Source organism: Magnolia sinica, chromosome 19 (genome assembly GCF_029962835.1).
Source record: "Magnolia sinica isolate HGM2019 chromosome 19, MsV1, whole genome shotgun sequence".
NCBI lineage: Eukaryota > Viridiplantae > Streptophyta > Magnoliopsida > Magnoliales > Magnoliaceae > Magnolia > Magnolia sinica.
In genome coordinates this window covers 68,652,095-68,668,956 of record NC_080591.1, presented here as the reverse complement: position 1 = coordinate 68,668,956, position 16,862 = coordinate 68,652,095, and the positions used below count along the sequence as shown (strand labels likewise).

At 41.3% G+C, this 16,862-nt stretch overlaps 1 pseudogene; it reads right to left on the bottom strand.

The window, feature by feature from the left end:
* Nucleotides 1–348: 348 nt before the first annotated feature.
* On the bottom strand, nucleotides 349–6,458 carry LOC131235378 (beta-cubebene synthase-like; annotated as a pseudogene).
* Between the last annotated feature and the right edge of the window lie 10,404 nt (nucleotides 6,459–16,862).

Sequence of the window (16,862 nt, the reverse complement as noted above, 5' to 3'; positions counted from 1 at the left end):
TGAAAGGTAATTTTAATAACATCTAAGATTCCGTTCTTAACTCACACTGATTCCATTTGACATTCCGTTGTTTGCTCCGAAATTGAATATGATTTAAGGACTTTTTCGCTGTTAACACTTTCCCACAACATTTTAGAAATGGTGTTTCCCAACAAAATATCATTTCTTCATTTTTAGTCTTCAGCAATCCTAACAAGCCATACATTTTCTTTCCTTTTTCTTTTTTGGTTAGGTAAAGGTAGAATCGGTGCCAAGGATGGAAGCTTCATATGTATAACAATTTATGTACTTACAGCTCTAATAACATGGCATATGTCCAATTTCTAACTTGTCATCCACATGGCCCAATTTTTCATGTATGCAGGATGAAATGTTTAATAGCTGAGATATAATTGCACCATTTCTTTATTCAATAAAGCTAATATCAGGTAGGCTCTTGCCGTCAACACATCACAAGATTAATGGTCGATGTATAATAAGATAGAGCATGCCCCATCATCTCAAAGCGGGAGGGGTTCCACAAGCACCTTTGTAATCCGTTCTTTGGTCTCAATGTTGGAATTGGTGTATAGGTCTCCATGTTGGTATACAACTTCGAGCACGCGTGCAAGATTCAGGACCCGGATAATCACAGCCATAGGAACTGGAGTGGGTTTAAGGCATTCCTTGTTGATGTCTCTCCATCCTTGTGCAACCATATCTTGGAGCTTTTGAATAGTCTCTTCGTACGAGATTGCATGCTCTTTCATGTAGCACTCTACTGCTGATGCAACATGCTGTCTCTCTTGTTCAAGCTTCACACATTATTAGATGGAAAAAAATATCACTCATCTCTATTTTCTTCTTGTTTTGGGTAATATATATTTTTCAATTTTATGTTTTCATCTAAATTCATTAATATAGTAGAGATTTATTTTTGTATTTGTAAAATAAATTCCTTTCAAAATAGATTTTTGTTTTTCTAAGACTTTTAATTTTATTTATATTATAAAGTTACACAGCATATGATCAATTTGGACTATCCATATTCTTTGCTAATGCTTGGATATCGGTATTGGCTGATTAAATTAATCTTAAAAAGACAATCAATCTCCAAGGAAGGCCCTATGTGATGGGTGGTCATCAACTGAAGATAAACCTCTTATGCTATATATAGATAGTTTGAATCATTTTTCAGTGTTTCTCATATAATCAAGGAAATAGTCTCTAAAAAATTTTCACAAATGAAAAGTAATAATTATAAAATGAAATATGAAAAAATTGAAATTAAGAATTTTAAAATTTAACAAAATCATTTTAACAAATTAAATTTTTTCTCAAAATCATTTGAACAGGAGACTTATTTGATAACAGGGCAGAATGCTTCAGGCACTAGCTATTACGACATAAATGTAACTCTAATCAAATCATCTAAACTATGGGACCCAGTTTGTAAAAGTAAAAAAGAAAAAAAAAGAAAAAAAAAGATTGATTAGATGATCCTGACCTATGATTAGTGGACATTTCTTTGCTACAGTGGGTCTGTTCGCTATTTTCCATCTTAATTATTCATTAAATGTCCATCAATAGGCCACTTAGGATCGTCAGTTCATTGTAATTTATGGATCATGACTCATATAAAGTTGGGCCGAAGAGTTGGACGGTTTAACTTTAGTTACATATATGCCACATGTATAAAAATTTTGTCCCAAAAAAATGGCTAGCTAATGTGTTTGGTCAACACAAGGGTTAAGGACAATATCTTTTTTCATTGGATATATCATACTTTGTTTGATGGGATGTCATCCATCAGTCGGGCAACTGTAGAACAAGTCCAATCATTGGTGGTACATGGATGGCCCACTCAAGGACCTCCTTTGTTACGACTTCACCCATGCCAATGAGAGATGCCACAGAAAGCATAGGATAACCAGAACTCATTAAAGCAACACTCATGTACTCCTCAAGGGTTGGCATGTATCCTGAAATAGCCCATCTTGCCTCGTCTAAGTAGTCTTTGTTCAGATTTTTAAACTAGAAAACAAAAAAGAGAAAAAATAAAAAGATAAACAAAGAAAATAAAAGAAAGAAAGAAACATTATTAACAATTATATGTACTGCTAGGCTATCTTTACCGATTGAACCATGCAAAATGCACATTGATGGTTTAAGGAAATTTGTTGGCAACCTTGCATAGGTACCTACATGCTAAGTGGTAACTATATCTAAGGTCCACAAATGATTTGATGCTGCATGAAATCCACCCGGTATAACACTCCATCCCTTTTTCTGCTTTCATCCCAGACTGTGGATTCAGCACTTGGGTGGGCCAGGAATTTAAAATGTATAAAAATTCTCATTATATATTGGCCATATTTGTCTTGGAATATTGGGACTTTTTCAGCCATCCTTTTTTGTGGATTAGGCACATGATATGATTGGATGAGGTGGCATATAAACATTAGGATGGTCCCTACACAAAACTAATGGTGGGTTATCCCAACTGTTTCCTATGAGGCATAAGACCTGATGTACCGGGTGAATCTCATTTAAGTTCTAACCGCATAGGCTCAGTCAAAGGGGATTGTGCCCTAACCGGTGGTCTCTAGCGGGAAGCGGGCAGAGCTGTGGGGGCCCACCATGATGTATCTGTTTATCTGCTCTGTCCATCCCTTTTCTCAGGTTAAGGTATTAAACCAAAACTGGGGCAAATCCAACGCTTAAGTGAACTACACCATAGATGACTCTTGCATTAAATTAGTGCAACCTAAGATGACTTGCATTTAATGTTTTATGCATTGAATGCAAACAAAGCTTACTATTCGGTGTGGTCCACTTGAGCATTGGATCTACCTGATTTTTGTACCTTAAAATGACATGAGAAAAGAAAAGGAGGGCGTGGACAAACAGATACATCACGATGGTCCCCCACACAAATCTACTGGCTCCCGACCAGAGATTGGTAAGGGTAGGACGCAGCCTACTTCAGGCTTAGTCAGTGGTAGGCATGTGCCCTAGCTAGGCTACTACAGTTTTAATTTCAATAGAGCTGCAACCTACCAGTTCCTTTAAGTAGTGCACATGGTATGATTTTCCCTTCTGATTTAGTTCACCCTCAAATGCATCGACCACATCTAAGAGTGCCACAAAATGTACTTTCATGTAGTCTAGTAGCTGATCGATATTCCCATGATCCCACCTGAAAAATTGAAGTACCCAATTGCACTTTTTCAACTAAAAATGGTCAATGTACATTGTCCATATGAAACCATCAGCTACTATACACATGGCATACCCATGATCGATCCACATACAAATTTGTGGGCATCATTTTAGACGCTGCATCCCACAAATCTCATTGATCAGATGATCTCCTTATCCAATTTTGAACCATGAATGACTAATTTTGAGTTAGCCATCAATTTTTGGACCACAATCTCCACATTTTTAGATGATTTGGATCGGTGCAAGGATAACCCACATGTAAGGTGAATGTATAAAACCTTTCAAGTGTAGTGGTATATAGTTCAAGCTCCTCCAATGTACCATATACGTCGTAAATGTCATCTATAACTGATGCTAAGGCTATCATTTTTTTCATCATCCTTCTAGCTCGTGAATAATGTGGCTGGAAGTACACTCCTAATATCCAAAAGTAGCACTCCACCACTCTATCTCTAGCGAATGGAAGCTTTCCAGCAAAGTCCTTTTCCTTCCACCAGCTATGAAAGACACATAAACAATCGAACCCATGTTAAAAGGTAACTTTTCTAATGATGCACATGTGGGCCAAGGATTATAAGCCCTGGTATTTATTGCTTTCAAATAAACAACCCTTGATCTTTTGAAAGTTGGCATGCAAACATGAGTAAGAAGGCACACAATAACAACAATCACATTGAATGGAAGAAAAGGGCGTGGTGTATGCAAGATGGGAGCCTTCATATCAATGGCTTGAGTAGCCTTATCATTGGTATGCACAAACTAATTTCTTGTGCAATATGAAGGTTCCCTAATCATTGATGAAATCAACATTTTGTGTGTGAAATCAGATTGCCTACTGAGTTACTTGGTAGGCTCTTATCCTACTGAGTAAACTCAGTTGTGTTAACATGAATGTATGTGGTTTATCCACGCCCTCCGTCCATTTTTCTAGCTCATTTAAGGGGTTGAGGCCAAATTTGAAGCATATCTAGAGCTCAAGTGGATCATATCACATGAAACAGTGGGAATAATGATTTCCACCATTGAAACCTTGCTAAGCATCACAGTGATGTTTATTTGTCATCCAACCCGTTCATAAGATCATACAGACATGAATGAACGGAAAACACAAACATAAGCTTTATCTAATACAGACATGGTTTAAATCCATCGGCGAGCAATGCCCATGCCCCCTTTCCCAAAGAATCGTCCAATGGCTTTTAGCCATCAGGGAAGGTCAATTCTGATGGTTTTTACCCATCGGCGTTGCCCTATTTTTTTGGTAGTACCCCAAATAATTTTTCAATGGTAAACATTCAATTCACACTGTTTTATGTGATTTGGTCCATTTGAGTTTTGGATATGCTTCATTTTAGGGCTCAAGCCTTAAAATTATCTAGTAAAATGGATGGATAGAGTGGATAAAATACATAAATCATGGTGAACCTCATAGGGTTTACTTCCCTTATGTGTCTAGAGAAATGTTACTAATGTCATTAAAGCTTTGAATTGATATATTGGATGGCTAATTACTGACCCAAAGTGCCCATCCATACTTAACATCAGGGCAAGCCATGTTGCAAAAATCATGTGGAATGAATGATCATAACCCTTTGAATTTGGGCCATTGTATTGCAGACATCCATATTTTTTCCAAACCATATGGATTGGATCGTTAGCAATATTGAACCATACCACGGTCCTTTGAAATCATAAAGAATTGATGTTGAGGCCCATTTTATATCATAAGATGGTGACCGAAGCTATTTTGTTTCTATATTTAATCTTGATTGTCCATATTATATGCTATTGATCAAATGGATAAGATCATCATTCCTTTGGATTATTGCAAGATGGGTTGCTAGCAATGGCACAAGCGAATATTGAACCATTTGGATGTTTAGATAATTTCTTGGGAGAAAACTCACATGCACGGTATAAAACTTACATTGAGATTTCTCTTAGCTCCCTCTTGTGCAAGGACTGTAATAAATTGTAATCTAACTTTGTAAACTCCAATAGTACATCACTTCGTTCCTTGTCTTCCTCATAGATTGAGATGTAGTATCTTGACTGTAGCCTCTCAATGCGCTTGCAAAGTGGCACTTCTAATGCGAGTTCTACTATCTTTCTTAGGGGAGAGGTAAGATGCGGCAATGCCAACTTGAGGTGCTTGGTGGTGAAGATAATGGCTTCATCTAGTATATCATCCCCATGTATGCCAAGGTATGCTACTTCATATAAACTTAATAAACCCCAAATGTCACTACTAAATGTTGCCTTGAACTTACCCTCATTGTCTTTAAACTTTCTAAACACATCTGTTTCACAATCCAAAATTTTTAGGACTTGACAAATGATTTTATTTGACTTTGAGCAATGATACTAGAATGAAGCACCTATTGTGGCCATGTGTGGGCATGTAAATGCATACATCTATTTTCTATTTGCGTGTGTGTGTGGGCACGCATATGTGCCAACAAGCACACAGATGCATGCATCATTTATTTGAAGGATACTTACCAGATGACACATTATACCCTTGTTGCCTTAGTAGTCGAAATCGGAGAGCAGTAGCACGGAGATTATCACCAAGGCGTTGAATTGCATTAATCAAAGTCATTTTTTGATTTGAATTATCGATATCACAAATCATTTTCTTCACTTCTTCCTTCAGTTTTTCAGCATGTTGCTTAGTGCATGGATCAAGCTCCTATGTTAATGCCACAAATAGTCAGACAATAAAAGCAAGAAATATCACATTGGTTTCAAGATTTTTATAGATTTTGGAGAAATGATTAATTACAACAATTTTAAATTACTTAAAACAAAGAAATTTTTTTACTAAAAACAAATGTATGTATATGCGTGTGTATGTGTAAATGATGACACTTAATATGTATGCACCCATGCGATCACTTTAGGCTCTACTAGATTCCATATCTTTGAAGCCTACATGCAAGGCCTTAAAATTCATCAAACCAGTTCAACTGGGAACATATCATACACACCCTCAACTATAGGTAGATATATGTATATATTGGCACTGACTGATTTACTTATTGAACACATGGAAATAACTCTCTCACCTTGTCATCTTGAGAGGCTGCAATGAAGCGATCACCCCAGATACTAGGGTGATAATTTACACAAGCACGACCAATTTTTTCTTTCCTTCTCTCCCGTTGAGTGGTGGGACCATCTGAGTGACCACTACCAAGAATAAGAGCCATGATTTTACGAGAAAAAGACAGAGAAGGTGGCAAGTTGTGTGTTTGAAATCAAGTGGTGCCTTTAAAAGCTAAGACGGTTGTGTATTTATAGGCACATGAGGGTAGACAAGTTACATATTGGCATCAAAAGAGTACCATTGAATGGGATTAATGACCCAACTCAACCCATGCACGTCATGTGTGATTTCATGTGATGCAGTGCAACTTGCAGTCATGTACTTTCTCATGTAGCAATCTAGAACACGGTTGGGATTAATTTTTAACTGGCGGTAATGATGTGGGAAAAAAACTTGTACACGATCAATGTGGCAAAGCAATATCATAAAGAAAAAAGGCAAACCAAGACTTAAAAGCAAGGGAAAACAAGAGATGGGAGACACAAAATTTTATGTAGTTCAACAAAATGCCTGTGCCCATGTGGCGGCAAGATCATGGGCAACATTATAGCAGCCCAAATTAAATTATCTATGTGCATTACACATAGTACACTTGATCATGCATGCACATATTCACATGTGTACACACACGTAATACTCAATACATTTGGTTGACTCATACATTCCATGCACTTAATAATTTTCCATGCATTTCATATACCAAGAAAGCATGAATGGATGTCACGCAGCATGACTGGATGCCATGTATTAGTAGACAAAAAACTCAGTCAATTGTGACATTATTAGACTAAAGTTACACGCACTACAACGAAAAAGGGTATACCCGACACTTTTAGGGGATCCTTTGCCTGCGCTAGGTAAAACTGGGCACTGGCAAAAGATCATCATAAATAGAAAAAAAACCCTACGTTTATGATCCCAGTCTCTCTCTCTCTCTCTCTCTCTCTCTCTCTCTCTCTCTTCACACACCCTCCATTCTTCACACACCTTTGATAAATCCCCACAGCCCTGTTCCCCTACTGCTAGTGATAAGGTCCCTCAACATAGCACCCCAGATTTAAGTTCCAAAGTAACCCAGGTGGGACAACCACGAAGGGAGATCAACACCATCCACCTTCAACCTCCCCCTATCCAGGTCCCATCTATAATTGTGGAGATGCTAAGGGGGTTCTCAGCTTCTGCTGAAGAGGATATGTATGTGGACAACCCTGTTCCAGACCCTATCACATTGGTGCCACCTCTAGGCCCACATCTACATCACAACCATACTTCAAGCAATAGCGATTCTCCGCTGCTCTGGATAGAATCTTCACATCCTATAGTCCACCCCACCCCAATAGTATTGTTCACTTCTCATGAGGAGAGCCCTATTATTAGGAGTGTTATTCCTTCGGATCATCAGGTCATGTTAGTTTAAGAGGGACAACCCACAGCTCGGTTAACACCCCTGAATCGACTGTTGTTGTGTGGGAAGGAAGGCAGATTGAAACCGGCAGGGAATAGCCCTCTGAACAGTGAACTACAGACCCCCCCCCTCTCAGGGTCGTTGCACGACCCATTTGGTTGTAGGGATAACTTCAGTTCTCCTCCACAATCGTTTGGGATTTCTCAAGGTCAAGGTGGATTGACCCAAACCTCCAGCCTCACCTGGCGATCGATTTATCCCCTTACTTCACGCAAGATCACCTGGGATCGAAGTCAACAATTGTCAACACAGAAGGAGTGATGTCGGATAACAGTGGTCTACCAGGAGGAATAGAGCTGGGGTGCAAAGTCCGGAGGCAGTTGTTGGTTGAAGTTGAAGAAGTAGTTCCCATTGTAGCCACCCACCTGTGACAGGAAAATGGAGGATCAGCTTACAACATTGGTAGCTACTCAGTCCCAAAGCAGGGCAACAGAGTTAGGAAGTGTCTATGGGGACGAATCCAATTAGTTGACAACTCTAACTTGGTGGCTCTTTCAACCCAAGTGCAGGGGGATCAACTACCCAGCAGTTTGAACTTCCACTAGGGCATCGGGGAGTAAATCAACTGCCAGCCATCTGGTGGGGTTCCAAAGCTGCAAAAGGCTCAACCACAATATGTTACATTAACCCGAAGAGTGGAACCAGTTTGGCCACACTCCCAAATCCCTATCCCTAGAAGGAGTGATAGACAGAGAAAACAGAAGCATTTGATTTAGGGTGTGTAACTGATGGATAATATCCTTGTCTGGAATGTTCGAGGTGCGGGTAATGTAGGGACTATCGGGTCAGCTAGAAGGCATACTGCCCAGCACAAACTAGGTATCGTGGCCCTCCTTGAACTGATGTTAGGGGAAAGTAAGAGAATCAGTATAGGCATGTAGCTTTGGTTTCATGCCTCTATCTCTAATGCAGAGAAGGGAGGAAATTTTTGTATCTTTTTTAATGCGCCCTTGATAGTGGAAAGAGTGTTCGCTACCAACCAAATCATCTCAGTTTAGGTTGGCCTCTAGGGGACAGTAGAGCGGATTCTATTATCTGTTATTTACGCCAAATGCTCTAAGGTGTTGCGTAGGCATCTCTAGCAAGAGCTGAGACAGATCGCAGCCACAACTGACCCTGCAGAGAGGCTTGGGGGCTGGCCGACTGTTCCAGGAGCTTCATCAGAATTTGCGGCAGCCATCAGCCAAGTGAAACTGATAGACATAGGATGTTCGAGGAGCAAGTATACATGGAGCAATAACCATTCGGGGAGGACCCGTTTGTTGGAGAGGCTTGACAGGGTATTATGTAACTCTGAATGGCTGCTCTATTTTCCCAGTTTTTGGGTCCAACACCTGGCCAGGACTAATTCAGACCATGCCCCTCTTCTACTTCAATTCCTAACTGACATCCAGGGAGGCCCAAAGCCCTTTAGATTTCAAAGGATGTGGGTCTTCCATGACTCTTTCATTGACCTGATCAAGACATCATGGGTGTCCAGCATTGCGGGTCAGTCGATGTTTGTCCTTCAAGACAAGCTGAAGAGCGTAAAGGCCGCACTTAAGGGGTAGAATAGGGACGTCTTTGGTAACATTTTCCAACAAATCAAGAAAGCAGAGGAAGACCTTCACTTAGCTGAGATGGAAGTCCAACTTGATGGAGCCTTTCAAGTCAGGAACAAGGAGAAGGAAGCCAAGGACCGTCTCAGTCACATTGAGTTCCTAGAAGAAGTCTATTGAAAACAGAAATCAAGGAACAAGTGGCTTAAGGAGGGCGCTCGCAACACCAAATTCTTTCACCAGACGACTTCGGTTCGAGCAAGGAGAGCTTTTGTTCCAAAGATAAACCTAGGTCAAGAAGGTAGGACAACCGACTAGATGAGAATCAAATAAGAGGCAGTCAATTTTTTTACCAACCTATTAATAGTGGATCCACATGAACCAGTCGGCGATATCTTAGATGCTATCCCACAGGCAGTTCTGGCTGAAGACAACATAGCCCTTTTGATCGAGCCTTCCATGGAAGAGGTATAGGAAGTTGTTCAGTCCATTCCTAGTGATGGTGCTCCAGGCCCCGACAGCTTCTCAAGCACTTTCTTCTCGACATGTTGGGAGATTATGGGGCAAGACCTTCACTAAGCAGTGGTGTCTCTTTTCAAAGGAGGTAGCATGCCAAGAGCTTTCACAACATCACTCATCTACCTCATCCCAAAATCAAGTAACTCATATAAGTTTTCAGACTTTCACCCCATCAACCTGTGTAACTGTGTATACAAAATATTCTCTAAAGTCATTGCTAACAGGTTTTTTTTTTTTTTTTTTTTTATAAGTCATTGCTTACAGGTTGAATTCGATGCTTCCCAAGTTGATCTCTCCTAAACAGGGAGCTTTCGTCAGGGGACGTTCCATATTTGAAAGAATCACTCTCGCCCAGGAAGTGTTTAGGGATATGGGTAGGAAGGTAAGGGGAGCCAATGTTCTGCTAAAGCTGGACTTGAAGAAAACTTATGATAGAGTAGAGTGGAGCTTCCTTGTGGCATTATTGAGCAGATTCGATTTTAGTTGGAATTGGATCCATCTAGTCAAGAAATGTCGGAGCAACTGTTGGTTCTCAATTTTAATCAATGGGGAAAGCTGCAGTTTCTTCAAATCATCTCGGGGCCTACTGCAAGGGGACTCGTTATCGCTAAGCTTGTTCATTCTTCTAGCTAAAGCATTCAGTCAGAGTTTTTGAAGATTGATAGAGAGAGGCTACTGCAAGCCCTTCTAATTGAGGCGAGGATGCCCTCTAATCTCCCACTTATTGTTTGCCGATGACACGATGTTGTTTCTGAACGGGTCCAGTAGCTCCCTCAAAATAGTCAATGATTTCATGAAAGCTTTCGAGAGGATATCAGGTCAAAGGTTCAACGAGCCAAAGAGCAAGTTGATTGTCCCTACAAACCTGCCAAGCAATAGGATTAGGAGAATGGAGAGGCTAATTGGGATCCACACCTCACAAAGCTTGTTGATTTACTTGGGCATGCCGCTCTTCTCTGGCCGCTCCAAGTTAGCTCTTTTCTAGTCACTTTTGCGAAAAATCTAGCAGTGCCTCCAGGGTTGTTCTACAAAGCTGTTGACCAAAGCGGGCAGACTTACGCTTCTCAACCATGTCCTATCAAGTATCCCGATACACACGGTAGCAGTGATCGATGTTCCTGTAGCGGTGTTAGTCTTTCTCGAGAAGGATTTTCTGATTTCTTATGGGGATGGGAGGAGGGCCACAAAAAGCTCCATTGGCGGAGCTGGAAATGGTTGTCAGTGCCTAAAATCGAAGGGGGTCTTGGATGCAAGAGGCTTAAGGAAGTAATGATGAGCCTCAACATCAAGCTTGCATGGTTGGCAAGAACCAGTGGCCCAGACAGTTTATGGGGTTCCCTCATTAGAAAAAAGTATACAGCTCACCTCAACAACCCTCCAACCAGTCCCCCTCCCTCGTCTCCCCCTCCTTCCCCATTATGGAAAAAGATCAGGGCCCTCTTACCTTTGATAGATAGCCATTTGAGGTGGCTAATTGGCCAGGGGGACTCCAATCTCTAGATGCAGGATTGGACTGGTTTGGGTTCGCTACAGGAATTGGCTCTAGGGGTAATTCCTCCAGACACTCGTGGGTTGTCTGTGAAGTGTATCTTGGGTCCGGATGGGCTAATGGCCCATAATCCCCTCCAAAATCTTCTGCCTCAATAGATGTGGGATCATATCATCAATGAAGGATTTTGTACTTTAGAAGGAGCTGACAAATGTGTGTGGACGGCATCCCCATCTTGTAAGTTTGAAGTCAGGACGTGGGCCAGATGGGTTTGGCATTCTAAATTAGCCCCCAAGATTTCGTTATTTGTTTGGAGGGTTCTCCACAAAGCGGTCGCGGTGGACGAGTGAGTCATGAAGAAAGGGTTTAGCATGGCATCTAAGTGCGAATGCTACCCCCCTCCAATCACCTACCTGCCGTCGACTGGTCACCTCGCCACGCAGGTTTGGTTTTTCTTTGAGATTCAGTTCAACCTGCCTATTCTGTCATCCCAATCCATGTCAACTCGGGCAAACCATTGGTGGAGCACGGCCAGAGCTTCCAATGCTTTCCTCTCGCTGTAAGGCCTCCTGCCTTACCTAATCTTCTGGGAATTATGGCTGGGGCAGCGTACGATCAGCAAGGTAGTTCAATGTATGCAGTGGATTAGCCCTTCTCTTCTTGGCCCCAAGTGGGTAAACCCCTCCCCTTAATAGTCCCTATAGGCACTGGGCATCAGGTATATGCACCCATCCACAACAACTATCCTTCGATTGTGGCATGGTCCAGCCCCGCTGATGGCTGGGTTAAAGTAAATGTTGACGATTCAGCTAGGGGCAACTCGAGACAATTTGGCAGAGGAGGGATATACAGGGGGAGTAACAGGGAATTCCTCTTTGCGTTCGCATCGGGCTATGACATGGGAACCAACTTCAGGAAGGAAGCTAAGGCTTTGGCAGATGGCCTAGCTCTGGTTGTTGTTAAAGGCCATTCACTCATAGTCATGAAGAGCGATTCTAAGAGCTTGGTGGACCTACTCAGTAAAGATGGTGACCCGGGATGGGCTCTCTGGTACACATAGGTCACTATCTCCCATCTAAAGTAGAGGGCCACTTTGAGGTTCTCCTTCACGTCGAGAGAGGCCAATGGTGTGGCTGACGGTCTAGCCAAAGTTGAGAGTGAGGTCCAAGGTAGGACATTTTACCACATAGCAGCGGACCTCCCCTCTCATGCTCGAGGCTCCTTTTTCCTCGATAGGGAGGGGTTAGGTGCAATCAGGTTGGGCTGAGGATAGAGGTAGTTGTTCACACCCCAAGTATAAGGTTGTGATGTAGTAATAATCTCGGTAAGACTGAGATCAAATCCACAGGGACTGAACCTTGTACGTATTCTGAAAGTAACCAGAACTAGAACTAGAATAAGATGAAATCTAAATCAAGTAAAAGGAAGGGAATAATTGTGAATTTATTTAACTAAAACTCGTAAAATTCAAAGGTAGGAAACTATGGTGCCAAGGATCCACTTGCAGAGGTCAGGGAGATCTATGCTTGATTTAAGAACACAACTAAACTTAGAGTCCCATCTTTATCTAGTCGGAGGATATTTCATTAAAAACCAATCTGAACTTCCTTGGATCTAGCTTTCAAGAGATGAGAGGTATGAGAATTAGAATTGATTCCATCACAAAACCATGCCCATGAGACAAAGTAAACAACAAAATTAAACCAATCCACAACCAATCAGAAAGATGTTTGAATGTTAGGAAGGATTCCATTATCCAACCATGTCCAAGTGGCAATGGTAAACAACAAGGTTTCTTAACTTCACAATCAAAATAATGAAAAGGAAATACTCAAAGCCATCACAGATCTATTGTAATTTCAGTCACAACAAACCATTAAAAACTGAAAGCATTCCTATTAATCAAACTATAATCAAAATCAATTCATAACATGAATCAACCCCGTAGAAGAATAGATCTATTGTAATTTCAGTCACAACAAACTATTAAAAACTGAAAGTTCTATTAATCAAACTATAATCAAAATCAGTTCATAACATGAATCAAGCCCATAGAACACTACCCATCACGCCACAAGCTTCACCTCTTAGCCCTAGCTAAGAGGTTTAGCTAGCCATGATTAACTAAAATCTAAAGGAAAGAAAGAAAAATCAATGAAGAAGAAAAGAAAAGAAAAGAAAAGAAAAGAAAAAACAGAAACAGTCTCCACATCCACGGCCTCAGCCTCTCTCTCGTTCATGTCTCCTTATCCTCCACGTCTCCACGGCTGATCTCCCTTTTTTTTTCTCTCCCTTTCTTCTCCTTCTATAAGGTTGGTAGGTCGGTTAGAGTGGAAGAACCAACCTCCTTACGCACATCCTTTAGCAGAAAGTGAACGTGTAACGACCTTGGAATTTCTGTGCTAATCTTTCCTTAAGTAGTTGTTTTGGGGTAATTAGCGCTTTACTCGATTGCTTGTGAAATTCGTATCAATCACTTTAAATTGTATCTGCATGGCTCTAAACGTGTAGATTAGTGAGCGCTACGTTACTCTGAAATCTGAGATCCATCGCTAAATCTAGTTGTTCTGGGGAATTTTTGGAAGATCTGGATTGGACCTGGACCGCGTGTCGAAAGTCCGATGACGATGATCTTAGGCTGTTGCGGTCACCGAGTTGGGCTTGATCTTCACCTCAAAAATCAAGTCGATCTGATGTTCTGGGTCGATTTGCTTGAGCTCGGAGTGAAGAGTGTGAGAACGGTTGGAATTAATAAGCTTTTTATGAAATCTGAGTCGTGTCGCTTGCGCGATGATTTTAAGCATTCTGACCATTGGATTCTGACCCAATTTCACCCTCTGATCAGGATAGTTGGCCCAGGCATATCCTAGTGCTTGTGGACCTGATCGAGTTTCCGTGACCGTTGAATTGAGTGTGGTCCGCCACGGCTGATCTGAAGAGCCGATCGGTATGAAAACTCAGCTTGACCTAGATCCATGGTCAATGAGCTTAAGTCCGACCTTTCGTGGTTATAGGCCCACCAGAAGTGCTTCGTTGGATCGAGAAAGGCTTACTTTGGTTATAACCTAAGTATACCTTGACCCTGGGGTTATTTCCATCAGTTTAAGGCCTATATATAGTCCTTAAACCCTAGCTCTCATTTCCATACGAATTTTCTCTAACCCTAGCTTGGAAAGAGAGTGGAAAAGAGAGAGTTAGTGAGAGAGATTGATTGGTGAATCATCTTGATTCTTCCTTGTTCTTCTTCACCTTTGAACTTTTACTTTGAATCGTTCCTCTGACGATTCTGAGTTCTTTTGGGGTAAGTTAACCTAACCCTAACCTGTGTTAGAGCTTAGACTAGACTTGGTGTTGTTGTATCTCATTTCCATCTTTGTTCTAGGGTATTCTAACGCCGTTGATGAAGACAACTCGTCTAAATCAGTTCGGTGGTTCTTTCTTTGCTTAAGGTGAGGACTTTAAGTGTATAGGTTATGGTTTTCAAGGCTTTCAATCCCAGTTAGTGGTTTATTCTTGTTATGGATGAGATTTCACATGTCAAATGTTGTGTTTACTTTACTTTCCTGATATGCATGTGCTATATTGAGATTTGTGTATTCTATGTGTATTTATAAAGTACCGTATACGTATAAAATATGCACTTGTGTTTGTCATGATTAATTGTCATGTATGTATGCTAGATGCATGTATGACGACTCCTTGATAAAAGGAATTGCCTAAGTGCATGTATTTCATTATGCGTCATGTATGTTGTTCCATGTATGCTAAGTGTTTGTAGAAATTCATGAATGACCTAAGTGTAACTGATTACACTAATTGTGGGCGTTGAGAAGTGATTCTCAATACTCCTATTGATGCGCATGTTTTCCTTTATGCAGTTACATTCCAAGTTATTTAAATTCAAGCATCTCCTATGCTTACATTTATGTTAAGTTGATATTCTTCAGATGTGTATGTACCATGATTCGAGTTGTTGATCCATTACTTTTTTACATTCCATATGAATATCTGTAGTAGTGTAAGGAGTTTGGGACTATGCCTTAGTCCAGGAAATCGGTAATTGACCCTATATGCGTGGTTGAGATTGCTTTCGCCACGTCGGACGTATTAGACGAACCCGAGTCGTATTAGAGTTGTCAGCAGTGGTTTGGCCACGCGGAGTGTTTGCGCACTCTATGTCGCTCAATTCAACGTGCGCCCATGCTAGTCGAGTTCGTCAAGTAACCCGATTGTCCGATGTATGTTAACCATGTGTGGACACTACTGCTTGAATCTAGGGTACCGAACTTACCAGTGAAATCCTAATAACCATGGTACCTGATCCGCTAAGACTCATGAGCCGGACATGGTGGTATGGGACACCGTAGCCGAGCTGTCGGCCTACGCTAGGGTGACGAGCCTCCTCGTAGTGACCAGTGAGCGACTTAACTCGTGAGCCGATTATGGTGGTATGGGACACTATATTCGTGCTGTCGGCCTACATTGATTGGTGACGAGCCCTTTGTAGTGACCTCGAGCATACCTGGATACCGCAAGGAGGTGACGAGCCGATCTGTGGTAGTAAGGGCATGAAAGTCGTGCATTGATTGGTGACGAGCCCTTTGCTACGACCTCAACTATATGATCGTATGAGATATCTAGGATTGACGACCCTAGTATGGATCACTGTTTGGATGGTGATATGAGGAAGGTATCTTAGCTTCCCAATCCTGTTGTGTGAAATGGACTAATAACAACTTGGTAATCATATCCATGCACCGCATTTGCATGTGATTTGTAGATGTGGCGCACTTTGAGGCGATGTCATGCGTAACGTAAGATGAAGACGCTGAGGGTGTACGCGTGAGGGCACGCATCATATTGCATTCATACCTGCATTAACAAGAGTACTTAGGGTTTATTTAATTGTCCTGCTTTATCATTACTGTTTGATTGAACTGATAACATGTTAACCAGTGCCTTATTGTTCAACTGAGTTGATCACTCACTCCCACGTTTCTGGGGCGGTGTTACACACCCACCAGACTCTGTCTTAGGCCCTGATGTTGCAGATGTGGATGCGACGTCTGAGGCAGAGCGGGAGCTGGATGACGACGAGGCTGCCTTCTCCTATATGCAGTTTTCAGACGGGTTCTAGCGAGCCTCGGTCTGATGCGCGGGATTTCTTGGATATATTTTAGGGACTGAAACGATGTAACTTGATACTTAAATTTTGATAAATAACACTCTCACATGATCTGGATTGTATATGAAATTCAGGGATTCACACTTGTACACATTTTACTATAAGTCTTCCGCTTGCTTTATTCACTTATCCCTTAATCATATCTGTGTTTTGGCTTAATCTATTCCATGTTTTATGCACTAATACAGTCAACATACATCTCTCATTAATTATGTTGCATAAGTGATGTTTTGGAACTCGGGAGCTGAGTTATGCTCGACACCCGAATTTCAGGGCGTTACAGAACGACACCCCCTGTCTTATGAAGCAAAGAAAGCAACAACATCTTGCGTTTGAATTGAATCCGGGACGCA